General features: G+C 48.0%; 1 protein-coding gene across 5 annotated transcripts in view; it reads left to right on the forward strand.

Annotated features, from left to right (window-relative positions):
* The first annotated feature begins 4,719 nt into the window (after positions 1 to 4,719).
* CLASP1 (cytoplasmic linker associated protein 1) overlaps positions 4,720 to 13,298 on the forward strand; it is a 193,501-nt gene continuing 184,922 nt past the window's right edge. For 3 of the 5 annotated variants that reach the window (XM_042784364.1, XM_042784366.1, XM_042784367.1), the window contains exon 1: positions 6,085 to 6,359. The gene's annotated coding sequence lies outside the window, so the exon portion shown is untranslated. Of the gene's footprint in view, positions 5,382 to 6,084; positions 6,360 to 9,689; positions 9,777 to 13,298 lie in introns of those variants that run through there. The other 2 variants (XM_033003511.2, XM_042784363.1) reach the window with 2 other exon arrangements.

Below are 13,298 nucleotides of genomic sequence, written 5' to 3' on the forward strand. Positions count from 1 at the left end.
GCATCTGCCCAGAATGGACAGTTTTCTTTTAACATCCATATCCCTAACTGTGTGTTGTGCCAGTGAAGATGGCTGTTGGCTCAAGATGAACTGGAAGTGTGGCTGCGCTTCCTCCTGTCTGGAGCTGCGTCTCGGGTGCAGTCTGACACAGGGGGGCAGCACGCTTCAGTTGTGTGGACACATGCTGCCCTCTCTGACTGCAGCACCAGGTTTCCCAGGAAATGACCTCCCAGATTTATAAAGAAGCCTCTCTAGCCCAGGCAGTTTGGCGTGACTGGCTGCGTTGGTGTGACTAATGCATCTCTTAACACGATTTAAGAATACGGGAGAAACCTGGTATGGATCTTAATCAAATATGCCCGTTCTTTGGTGCTGCCACAAATACTCCTTCCAAGGCTGTTGAGTTACAGCTGCTCTTAAGAAAACTTAGTTTGTCTAGAGTAACCTATCCAGTGCAGTTCCACGTTCACTGAAGCCTAAGTAGCTCCCTACCTGTTATTCCCATTCCAACCCCTTGGCCTGTGTTTTGAAGTTCTGGAGTTGCTTTCTTCCTACTCTGCTTCTGCTACCGTGTTGCTCTCTGTGCCTGCTGTTCTGCCCCTTCCTGGAAGCCCGTGTCTGCTTGCTGCTTTCTTCCATGTTGGACTCTCTGACTTCTTTTCATGCTGCTTGCTGTGCCTGGGCTAACCTGTCGAGCTACGTGAGCTTCCAGGGATTTAGGCTGCTGCAGATCTCTTGAAGAGGTTTGTGCCTTTATGCTTGCACCCTGGTTGCTGCTCACTCTCCACATTCACATGTCAGTGTGAGCCCTGATGAGAAGACATTCAAGAAAGCTGTGCTTACAATAAGCTTTGCTTCCTGCTGTAATTTTCCTTTCCCTTCCTTTTGTTTATTAGTCTTCCTTCAATTGAGAGCAGCTCAGATGGCAAATCTGAAAAGCAAGAAAACAAAATTCTGTGCTGTTTGAATAAAGCACAACAATATCCAGGCTGCAGCAAGGCACTCTCAGCAGAAGAGTAGCTTTTCTTGGTGATAGTTTCTGTTTTTAGTCTGCTTGTGTTATTAATATACTGCTGTCCTGGGAGATGTACATAAGCAGAAATTCGGACACCTGATATTTGCCAAACATAGTTTCCGTAGCAAGTGGACAGACATGCTGTGTCATCAGTTATGCCTCAGTCCTTGCACTGATTTTTCTTTCTCGGCTCTCCAGTCATTTGTTCATTCATCATGGACAAACACAAACCCCCTGGCCACTGATTTTTAGGCCAGGATGTGAGGTTTTTTTTTTTTTTACTGGGATGCTAGGAGTGTTTGGGCTTTGGTTTCAAGGCATAACTTGCAAGCACTCTGCCTTTCTGTAATGAATGACTTTGTGGAGCAATTTACTGAACACCTATGTATGTAGTACTGTTTTCAAGCTCAGACAATGCTTAGTGCTGGCAAAGTCTCCTAATTTGCTCTCGTTTATTCAGATTTCTTTGTTTTGCAGGAAGGAGAGCTGGGCTTGGGTGCACACAGCATTTCCCAGTGTGTGAAGCACTGGAAGTAGAAGAGGAATGGGGGGCAGGGAGAGAAGCAGAATTGGATACAAAATAGAGGGGAGGAATGATGAAGCTAATGCTCATCTCTAGAGAAAAAGGTGTTGGTGAATTTGGCAATGTTAGACCGCCTGAAATTAAAGAAGCGGTTTGATGTTTTTCTTACTTGTTTTGTCTGTTAGATGTGCTGTGGGATGCCCAGGCTGCAGTGTGTTGGGGCTGTGCTGCAAACCAGGGTCGGGTCCAAGTGATAGTGCTTGCTTATGAGCCCGAGTGAAGTAGGAGAGCAGGCTGGGCAAGGGACACTTGCTCCTGGCAGTAACAAGCCTGTTTTCTTGCATACCTGGCTTTTGAAATGGCTGCAGCCCCAAGGAACAAGGCTAAAACCTATCTGCAGAGAGCTCGTGGTGCAAGGAAGGATTTGTGCATGGCTCTGAGGGGTGGCATCCTCTCTTCTCCAAGGAAAGCACCGGTGAGGCAGAGGGTAGCTCTAGCAAATTCCTCCTCTCCCAGCTTTCCCTTCAGAGTGCTGGGGTGTTTGGTTCTCACTTTGCCTGTGTGATGCAGCCGGCTCGGGTGGGGCTGTGTTGTGTGAGGTGCTGTGCACATCCCTGCCCTGGGCAGGGTGCTGCAGGTGAAAGTCGGGACAGCAGGTACCAGGAGTATGGTGGATGTGATCTCCATCAGGCATTTTCCAGCAATACCCGAGAGTCCTGTTCTTAGACCAGACTCCTTCATTGTCCAAGATGCTGTTCAAACACATTCTGTTTTCCGGAATTTACAATAACCCACAAAGCGTTGAAACATCCAACTCCAGGCAGCAATAACCAGCACCTTCTTGGCCAGGGATACACGGGAGATGGTGGGGAGGGCTGTTCTGTGCATCAGGCTGCTGCCTAGCACCGCTAATCCAGGCACATCCCTCCCTGCCCAAGGCCAGCAGCTGTTGGAGCAAGTTGAGGAAATGGTTAACTGCATGAGTGAGAACTGCTGAAGTGAAACATTTTCTCCTATGCAGGGTGCAGCAAGGCCACTCATCGCTTCTCCCACCCAGCATTAATTAAGCATACGGCAGGGACGGAGGTGCTGGGCGTCCTGGGTTGCTTGGACTAGTTATGCACCTGAGTGTCTGTGGCCAGTAACTATATGGACCTCCTGTGCTGGGGAAAGATAAGCTACAGAGAAGCTCCTACACAACTCTGGTCTCCCATCAGGGAAGAAAATGCTGGTTTATAATTTTCTTCAAATGTGTTGAAGAGAGCCAGCAGGATTGTGAGGATGAATGCTGCAGGACTTTGAGACAGCAAGATGGGTGTCTGCAGTGAGCTGCGGGCACTGGGGTCACCTCCTCTCTGTGGCTGCACATTCAACCTGGGACTTGACCCATCACATGATGGGTCTGGCCTCAAAATGTTTTAAAGAAAAGGGAGGAAAAAACCAAATAAAACTGTTTCTTAGGATAGTGGTTCTGGAAAGGCTTGGGTTTTTTCAGTGCACTTTTCCAGTGCTGACTGTGAGGAGGGATTGGTGAGCTGGTACAGACCTGGAAATCGGGCTGCTTGCTCGGCAGTGTGGCATTGCTGCCAGTTTCCCACAAGTGCTCGCACAAACCCCCAGCTTGCATGTGTTTTGGTTTCTTTAAAACGAGCAGGGAAGTAGAGTTACTTTTGCCACTGTGGCTTTCAGAGACTGAAAGTGTTGCGGCCGTTTGGAGAGTGAAGGCAGTACTTTGCCTGTCTGGCTTGCTGGGTGCACTCGGAGTTACTTTCTCACCACCGTACCCTGCAGAGCAGGGGTCTGTCTGTGCCTGTTGTGCAGCAGCAGTACAGCTGCTTTGTCACCTGCTGCATTTTTATTTCTGTTGATGTTGGAGCTGGAAGGGATCCGGTATGACTTTCAGGTGCTGGGCTGCGTTTGCATGTCTGCGTGTTAGAAGGGCTGGGTTCATCTACCCAGAAGCCATGGGCAGAGGAAATGTGAGGCAAATCTGTAAGGCTTTTCCCTCAGCTGTCCCACACAAAGACATGATGTTTGTGGCTTATTAGCTGGGTAGTGCTTAAAGTGCATTCTGTTGAATTGTATCCTGAAACACAAACTCCAGGTTTGGAGTGGCTGAAGCTTTGAGGCTGGGCTGGCAGGAGCTTTGCAAGTGCAAAGGAGTTGTTTTGGAGGCAGTATGGATTCTCCTAAGGCAAACCTGTCCGTTGGTGTAATGTCAAGGCAGCCACATCAGAAGAATCACAGCCCAAGTTTTTATCTTGAGAACTACTAGCTCAGCTTTTTTTCCCCATCAGCTCATCATTTTACAAGATGAAATCCTGCCATGTTAATATGTAGTATAGATTCAGTCAGTCGGTTTTTGAGAATCATTTGGAGTCGGTGATTTGGACAACAGTTTTGGGTGGGCTGCCAGTATATGTTTGCTGTGTTGCTGTTCAATGTCAGGCCTCCCGTTGCATTTTGTAAGAGCTTCCATTAATTTCAGTAGAAATCTGCATTTGGGGTGAAGGGTGACCTAATCTTTAAAAAGGATCTTAATCCACTTAGCCTGTCTTGCAAAGCTCAGCATTTTTTTCTTGTCAGGAGCAGACTGCATTCCTAACCTTGATGTGTCACTTTCCACTTGGCTTAATATTTGGGTGAGGATAAAAAGGAAACGTTTTTCAAAGATTAAAAGAATTCATGCTGCTAAGGTATGTGCATATATGATATGCAAGTATAATAAAAAAAAAAGTGAGCATAATTCTAAGTGTTTGGAAAAAGGATAAAACAATACAGATAATTATATAAAATAACAGCAGATGACTATAGAAAACAAGCACAGGAAGAGGTAAATCCATTTGAAAGAGTGTAAATGGGGAATTATGAGGGAAGAGGAAATGGGACTGAAATGTTTTTTAATGTAAATTTAAGCACAAGACAGAAATGGAACTCCTGATAGCTTGACCTGTAAATGTCTCTTCCCAGAGACCTGGGGGCAGCCAGGAAAGATATGGTCTCTGATGCAAATACAAGACCTAATGCCTGTGCCTTTTTAAGGTTAGAGATCTTCTGGGCTACTGCATTAAATCTAGCTTGGGTCAGAAAGGTTGGAGAGCTCTTGCCAGTAGCCCGTGTTCAGTTTCCGGGGGGGGGGGGGGGGGGGCGGGGTTTCAGTGCAGCCTTTTGTCACAAAACAAAGAATGCCACAATTAACACTAATTGGTACCTTCCTTGATGTTTTGACCAGGGAGAATGAACTGCCTCCCCGGAGGCAGGCACTCCAGGTCAGAGGAAGAGGCCTGTGGGGATGTTGCATGGCTCACAGGACCTTCATGCCAAGGGGAAATCTTGAATCAAACCAAATTCACACTGCATGAGGATTACTTGCTTGGTGGTGTTTCTCCCTGGGTGGCCAAATTTCTGCAAGGAGTGAACACACGCAGATTTGCCCATGTGCACATGATGAGCCTTGAAGCCATTTGCTCACTTCCCTTTAATTAAAACCTTCTGCTTTTGCATTTTCTTTTCTGTTTGGTGACCGAAGCGAAGCTTCATGTGCCTTCACGTGGGAGTTAAGTGGGTCAGCGGGCTGCTTTGTTTGTGACAGCTCTTACGTGGAAAAAGCCCGATGCAAAATGCTGAGGCTTGGCAGGAAAGTGCCAATTAAAGATAGCAGTGCAGGAGCATATTGTCTGAGCTGAAAGTGCTCGAATCTGGGGCTGTGACAACTGCCATGTGCAAAGGAAAGAATGAGGAATTATTAAATCTAATGTTGATCTGAAGTTAGTTAGTGCTTTCCCCTATTCAAGTGTTTGTTCTTGCGCACTATGGACAAGGAGTTCGTTCCCTGTTTCACAGGTAAGTGAGGGTAGAAGTGAGTAGTGAGTTCACGCTCTGGCACGGGCTCCCTGTGTGACTCGACAGCACTCAGAAGCTGGGTACTTGGGCTTCACCTCGTGTTGGCCCATGTTATTTATCTTTGTGCCGGCAGCAATCCAGCCTTCTCCTTAGCACTGTGCAAGTCTGCTCAGGTGACGTGTGCAGGAGATGTAAGTGCCAGGAGATGGCAAAGGGAGAGGTGCAGTGTTACACTGCGACAAGGGAAGTTGTTCTCCCCCTTAGCCATGCAAGTAGTCAAGTTGGGGCCCCGCATAGAGGAAATGCGGCTTTCTAATTCTGTATGGCAGTGTGCTTGACTCTAGGGAAGCAGCCCAGGGACAGCCAGGCTTTGATGCTGCTACCTCTGCTGTCATGAGCAACTAAATCATCATGCTGCCATTCATCAGTGAATACATTTCTCCTTGGAGCACTCGGCCATCAGAGTCCTGAGCAGACATTGTGCAAAAGGGAAGGACAGGGGAAGAGCAGGTACTAGGGTGCAGTCAGTGTTTCCACTGAAACAGAGCCTCTCTCCCTCCCAGTCCCTCCCTCTGCTTCCCACTAGTTCTGTTTTATTGATGTGTCTTTGTTTGAAAGAGCAGTGCTGGTAAATGAAAGCTAGACTATCCATGCATTCTGTTATTTCAAAAAAGCTTTCTGGCTTTATTTTGCCTTTCCTTACAGTTTTCTGTGCCCCCACTGCAGATGACCATAAGCTGATCTCCTGTTGCATCTTGCAGATGCACTCTGCTTTGTTTTGCACGTGTACAGGCGCACACCTCCTACTCGTGATGAACCAGACCTTTCCCAACAAGCAGGGAACGGTGTACTTTGCAAGTGGACTGATTAGAGGGAGACGTGCTGCTTCCCTGGGAACAGTATCCTCTCGGGAGACAGATGTTCCTGCCTTTCTGCTGCACTAGTCCTGCCTGTGCTAGAGATACACGTGTGAGATAGGTAAGTAAACGCAGATCTTTCTGAAATGAGAGCATAGTAAGAAGTACCTTTATTTAGGTATGTTATTTATAAGGGTAATGCCAAATGCCTGCTGCTAAACCACTGGTAGTGAAGTTCTTGTGAAGCACTCACTTGTGATGGTAGCAGCTCCTCCTGTTTCCTTCATTTTGAGAGTCCTTTCTGGACCCCTGGATGAATCCCAGAGGACTGGTTAGAAGTAGCACGGTTGGTACCTAACAGTAACACTAGAGAAGCTGAGGTATCCGTGCAGATTGGATTCCATCTGGAAACTTAGATCTGGTTGCCCTCAGGGTATCCTGATGTGCCTTAGTGGTGGGTTTCCATTGAGAACTGTCACAGGCAGTGGCCACACAGGTCTGTCATAGATGGTGCTAGAGGTAATGCAGATTGTTGTTCCTGTGAAAGCTGGTGGACTCTGTAGTAGAATCAAGAGCCTCCTCTGTGCAGAATTAAACAATACTGAGATGCTGTGAGACTCTAAAAGAAGTCTAAAAAGAAAAAAAAGACCACAAAAGAACCGTGTTCTATTAGAGAAAACAGGATGAAGTATGCAATATAGTGTGTGATATAGTGCAATACTGTAGGCAGTAGTGATTAATTTTAAGAAACCTAAAGGGCAAGAATCAGAACAGTGCCTTCACTGCCTACTTTTAAAAAGTTTGAAGAAAACCTGCAGGTCACAATGCATTTCAGTCGACTCTTCCTAATGAAAATGAGGCTTATGTGATCAGTCTGTCTGTCTCCTGCTATTTAGCTGTCCGGCTAGCCCCCTCCTTTTTCCTTTTCAGTATTTTAGGGAGGAGGAAAGAATCTCAAGTTTCATGAGAACTGGAGAAGAGAAATAGTAATTGCCAGCCTCAGGGAAAGGTGGGAGGGAGCTGGGGCATAGTGTGGTTCCTCAGGCAGCAGCCTGTCAGTCGATCTGCATGTGTACAGCCCTGGACTAACCGCACCTCGGACTGCCAGTGTCTCCAAGGGGACTGTCACAGGACACACAGAGGAAGGCAGGGCTGCCGAGGGAGCAGGGCGGATTAGAGGGGCAAAGAGCACAGATCTGTAGGAAACCAGGCATCATGAGTGCTGCTGCTCATGGAACAATTTAGTTATCTTAAAAATACAGGCATAAACTATTCTAAAAGTCTCTGCAGGGAGCCATGGAAATGGTCATGTAATAACAGAAAAAAATTAAAACATTAGAGCTGACTAAATGGCAGAGAAAATTATTTCTGTGCAGAGACTCTACCTGTCTTATAATAAAAATGTGAAGAAAACACATAGAGCAAGACTGTCCACACACTGTTAATTTTACAGTGAGGAAGCTTCTAAGTTTTGCACAGTTGTCACCTGAAGCTTTGCAACAAGGGAAAATAAAAATTATATTTTCTGTGCAAGTTTTATCTATGAGGGGAAGAAAAAGTACTCAAAAACTAAGCCAACTGCATCTCCCAGCATTTCTTTATAAAGCTTTAGGCTGCCCAGCAGTGATCCTAAAATTGCAAGAGGAAAGAATCTATGAAAAAAAGGCCAAACACCCAATTATACCAGAAGGCAGTATTGAGAAATTTCCAAGGTAAATACCTCTTTATTGTAACACTGAAGAGAATGAATTCACAGCAAATATGTGATACAAAATTATTGATTCTTGCTGAAGCTAAATGAAAAATTGCTTATCAGCTAACTTAAAACTTACTTCATCAATTTTTATCTAATTTTCTTACTCAAAATGGAATGTGATGGTATTTTAGGTAGCAGAGAGAGAACTATTTAGAGTCTCCAAGAAAACTTTGCCTGTAGTTCTAACAGTTTCAGCTGAAGCAGGAAGGTCAGTGCTTTATTAATGTACTGACAATCTTACTTTGTCATCAGCTGCTGTTAGGAGACTGCAGAGACAAACGGCTGGAGTCCTGGTTGCAGAACTGCCCATCTGGGGAGGGAGAGTACGGGGGCTGTCCCTCCTCTGAGTGCACATGGGTACTAATGTGGGGACTGGAGAGCCACAGCCATGAACTAGAGCTGTTGTGTCTCTGCCCTGGGTAGTGCTTAGCCAGTTAGGGCTCTTGGGAGATTAGCTACTGCCTGGGGGGTGAGAAGCATGGTAATTTCTAAAACTGGTTTATGATCACCTGCTTTCAGTTTACACCGGGCTGGCATCCTTTTAAGCATCCCAAAACCCCCAACTTTCTCTTGGCAGCTGTGCAGCCTGTTCCACTTTGTACACTCGACCTGTGCCGATTCCTTCACGCAAAGCAGCAGTTACGTATTGCTCTGAAACCTGGTGGTGGAAAAGAAATCATTTAGTATTATTTGGAGGGGGCTTGCCAAAAGCCATTCCTGTGCCAAAATCGTGAGCCATGAAGACCATTATTATTTCAAGAACTTATGACTTAAAAAAAAAATTTCTTCCACATAGTTCTTTGATATGAACTGTTCTAATGGCTCAGACTACGTACCTATCGGAAACCGCAACGTTACACCACCTTATGGAGGTCAACCACTTTCTGCAGAGCAGAGGATGAGAACAACTGGGGGTGTCTGAGGCGAAATGAAAGTTCCCTACAACCAACATGAGAGAAGCAGTCAGAAGCCTAGGGAATACTTTGGTCAAACGCTTGGTAAAGAATCTATGCACAGCGAGTTTTCACCTCGGTTGTATCGTAGCAGTGCTGCAACTCATGCCGTTTGGTGAACTAATTATTTGTTATTAAGTGCAGCTTTTTAACTAAGACTGCGCAAAGCACAGTTTCCCTCATTAGGGGATCACTAAAAGGCGGGGCTGTGCGCTGACACGCTGGTTCAGGCCTCGTTCCGCACCTTGGCCCCTCAGCTCTCCTTGCCCAGCGTCGGGAATCCTCTCAGAGCACTGAAGCTGCTCACACGGTGTGCCCCGCAGCGCTGCTGCGGAGGTAAATCAGCCGGGACGCGGCCGCAACCCGCCCGCCGGCCGCCTCACAGCCCAACGGTCGCCATGGCGACCGAGCCCGCCTCTAACGGCCGCGGCGGGACGGGGTCGCCTGTACGCATGCGCAGTGCTCACGCTGACCTCACCGCCGCCGCGCTTGGGGGCGGGGGGCGCTTCCCCCCCTCACCTACCATAGAGAGATGCGTTTTCTCTAGCCCGCGCCTCACGCTCTATGGTGCATGCTGGAGGGCCGGGTGGGTGTGTACGCGCCCGCCCACCCCCTCGCGCGCATGCGCGCTGCTGGCCCGGGAGCTTTCTAGAGGCGCGGGGCGGCGCCGCGCCGGCGCGGAGGGGCTGCGGGCGGCGCATGCGCGCTGTCTCCCATTCTTCCCGGGGCCGCGGGGCGGGCGCAGCCATGCAGCGCAGCGGGCGCCGCCGCCGGCACTGAGCGCCGCCCGGCCCGGCCCCCGCCGCCGCCTCCCGCCGCGCTCGGACGGGTAACGCCTGCGCCGGCACCGCGCCGGGCGGGGAGGGCGGCGGGGACAGGGAGAAAGCGCGGCCCGGGGAGGGGAGGGGCGGGGGGGCTTTGTGTGGTGACGGTGGGGAGCGCGGCCGTGAGGGGAGCGGGGCGGGGCGGGCAGCGGGGCTGTCCCGCCCGCAGCACCGGGCGGGAGCGCTGTCCCCCGGGTCGCCCAGCGGTGCGGTTTGGTGGAGGAGATGGGGTGTGGGGAGGAGGAGGAGGAGGGCGATCCAGCGGCGTAACGGCCGCCGCGGGAGCCGGGGGGTGCGGGGGCTGGTGGGGCCTAACGGCTGGCGCGGAGGCGCCCCTCGGCCTCCCCGCTCCGCGGGGCTCGGGAGCGGGGACCTAGCGCCGTCAGGGTAGGACGGGGGCCTCCTGCGAAGCTTTCCGTTAGTACCGACGCTTACTCGGTGCGGGGGGGGGGGGGCGGGGGGAGGCGGCGGCGGCGAAGTGCTGCCGTGTTGCGCTCACTCAGCAGTGAGGGCTTATGATAACGTCTCGAGGCTGCTGTGTTTTTAAAACCATCTCGTGGTTTGGGTGGGTTCAGCTCTTGGCCCTTTTGTGCACGTGTCGAGCTTTACTTCATTGATTTCTGTCAAAATTTGTAATGCGGGCTGGGGGAGGAGTGGAAGGTTGTGTCTGTATGCAGAGGTGAATTGACCATTAGGCAAATCCTGCTTAAATGCTTCTGAGAGATGCTGGATCTGAGTAAATAACATGTAGTTGTTTGTCAGTGTCTTTATACATGGCTATGTTTAAGGTATTTTCAGTGTATGTGTCTCCAGCTGTGAGGAAAGGAAAAGCTGCCCACTGCCTGAGAAAGAGGTGGGAAACTGAGGCAGGGTGACAAACTGAAGGTTGTATGGGAAGCCTGTGGTGGAGTAGAGCAGACTTCCCAGGTGTGAGGATTCTGAGCAGTAGATCTCTGACCCCTGCAGACTTGTTTCATAAGTTAGTGTTTAGAAAAGGAGGCAAGAGTTAAGCAAAGCAGCATGTGTCCAGCCGGTGTTGGTAGGGCAGAGATGTAGTCTCCATGCTGGTGCTTGTGTCTTTAGGGCGGATATGTTGGAGTCCATTTTGCTACTGAGTAGCACAGACTGTTTCTCTGCATCTTTTGAGCAGTTGCATCTCTGTCCCGTGCTCCTCTTTATGCCACCTGGGTGCTGTTAAAGACAAACCAAAGTATCGTCGCTTGATACCTGATGACACAAATCTGCCATTTAGATTTACTAATCTTGTTCTCAAACAAGATCTTGCAAAGGCATTAGAAGTGCGTGTGTTTGCTTCTGTGTGGGATTCTGAACTGGATTTAGAAGAGGTTTGCAACTGGAGAGGGGACTGCAGCTGGATATGTTTGAGAACTTCCAGTAGTGGTGAGCTTTCGCTAGAGTGAAGGGCTACACCAAGTGCAGGATGGAACTACAGTACTTCCATATTCGGGGTCTTCCTTATGGCAGCGTAGCTTGCTGTGTGGAACAAGCCTTTGTGCTGCAGTCCTGAGCTTGGCAAAGTCCAGCTTTTGCTTGTTTTCTCTGTTGAACCCTGTCAGTGGGACTGAAGCCTGGAAGTTACGAGAGGGACAGAATAACGACTATCTGTGTCTGCATGGGTGATCTTTTCTGTATTTCATGGTCACACTTGTTGAATTCTTTTAAAAAATTGCTGTCAACATACATGGATTTTTTTTTTTTCTAATCAAACTGATGCCTGCAACGTTCCTGTGAAGTCCTTGGAATTGGTCAGCTGGCTTCAAAAGTTTCTGTTTCAAGAAGAAAAATGCCACAAAGTTAAACACTTTGGCCTTGCTTCACTTGGCTGATAACGTACAGTCCTAAAAAAGTGAGGCAGCAGCATGCTTGTGAGATGGAAATGCTTCTCTAGTTCATGCGATGTTCCCTAAGAGGGACAATTGCAGAGAGCATCTGTGATCAAATGAGCTAGTCCTCCAGTCATCTTTGAAGTTATGTAGGAATCTTAAATCTGAGCTGCAATTTAAGTATTATGAAAACCAGGTATTTAAACAGCAAAACTCAAACTGAAATGATTTATCTGTTTCTCCCATGTCTTAGTAAATCCTTCCCTGTCTATCAGTCAATTTGGTCAGGGCTGTTGGTTGTTAGGGGATGAGAGCTGACAGCAATTCTGGTCACTTCTGTAATGATTTAAAACATGAGGAGATAGATTTTGCCCTCAACAAGCTTTGTGTTAGGGGCAGATAATGCTGTGATATAAGTAGTGTGAAAGAGGCTGGACTTGAAATGCTCAGGTGGGTAAAGTAATGACTTCTCTTGCATGTACCTTCCCATTTCAACATACATGCAGATTTTTTGTGAGAGTAAAGTGGCTTTGAAGCTTGTGGACTGCCATTACAGGTATACTTCTGGCCTCAGATGACTTTGGATCAGGCTCATGTGTCACCCTGAATCTCTCGTTAGCTCAGGCCTTGCCCAGGCTAGGACTGAAAATCTTGTTGGCATGCCTCTGGATTGTTCTTGCTGCTGTTAAAGCCTCCTCACCTGGCAGCTGTAATTGAAGCTTCCTCCTGGATTCTGACATGGCCAGCACACCTTTGAGCAGTCCTTGCCAGTGCATTAAAAAAAATACCACCAAATATATAAAGGTCTCTCAGCCGAGAAGTAAAACACACTGTTCTTGTCTATTAACTTCTTCAAACTGTGACTTCAGTAAATTGTAAGCAGCCTGACTGTGAGGAAAGGGGTTTGCTCATTTCCTTGATGAAGGGCTGATGTTTGTGGCAGTCTTGAGCCTTAGCTTTACCCCGCTGTTTAATGGTGTGCACTTCATGCTGCTCTTTGGTCAGTTTCTTTATTTTCACCAACCTATACAGTGTTTTGCATTATGTGTTTCTTTAGAGCTCATTCAGTGTTTTGGATATCCATTGGAACATCCTGTTATCAGTCCTCAAATATGTCTGAAAGATTGGTGTGAGCTAGTTAGGAGCTTTGCCCAGCAGGATACTGAAAAGCTAAACACACTCAAGCTCCTTGGCATTCTGCACTGCACTGGTGTCTGGCTCTGCCATAAACATGGGAGATCACTTTCTCCTCTCTTGGACACCACTAGCACTCTTTCACAAAAACCCCCAAACCAAAACCAGAACCCAGATGAACTGGATGGAGTTGTAACTGTTGAAGTTATAGGCAACAAATGGGTTTTGTGGTCTGAGAGGCTGCAGATACTCTTCAAGAAGTTTGATCTCAATTCATGGTTAGTCTGGCTTCCTGTTCTGTCACTTAGTCAAAATCTCTGCATGTTTGGCTCTGCAAGGAGAGAGATATCCATTCTGCATCTAGAAACAGTACACCAAATAGGAGCAACAAAATTATTTGTTAGAAAATTGTTATCATCGTTAGCTTATTGGAAGTGAGTGGGCAGATTAAAAAAATCTTTAATTTGTTTCCCCCGGCAGCAAAAAAATAATAGCCTAACCAGGCCAGTCCCAGGTGCAGTGTTTTCGTGCTTTATGTTTAAGCTGGGG

The sequence above is a fragment of the Tyto alba genome, unplaced genomic scaffold, assembly GCF_018691265.1.
Source record: "Tyto alba isolate M040663 unplaced genomic scaffold, T.alba_DEE_v4.0 Super-Scaffold_7, whole genome shotgun sequence".
Taxonomy (NCBI): domain Eukaryota; kingdom Metazoa; phylum Chordata; class Aves; order Strigiformes; family Tytonidae; genus Tyto; species Tyto alba.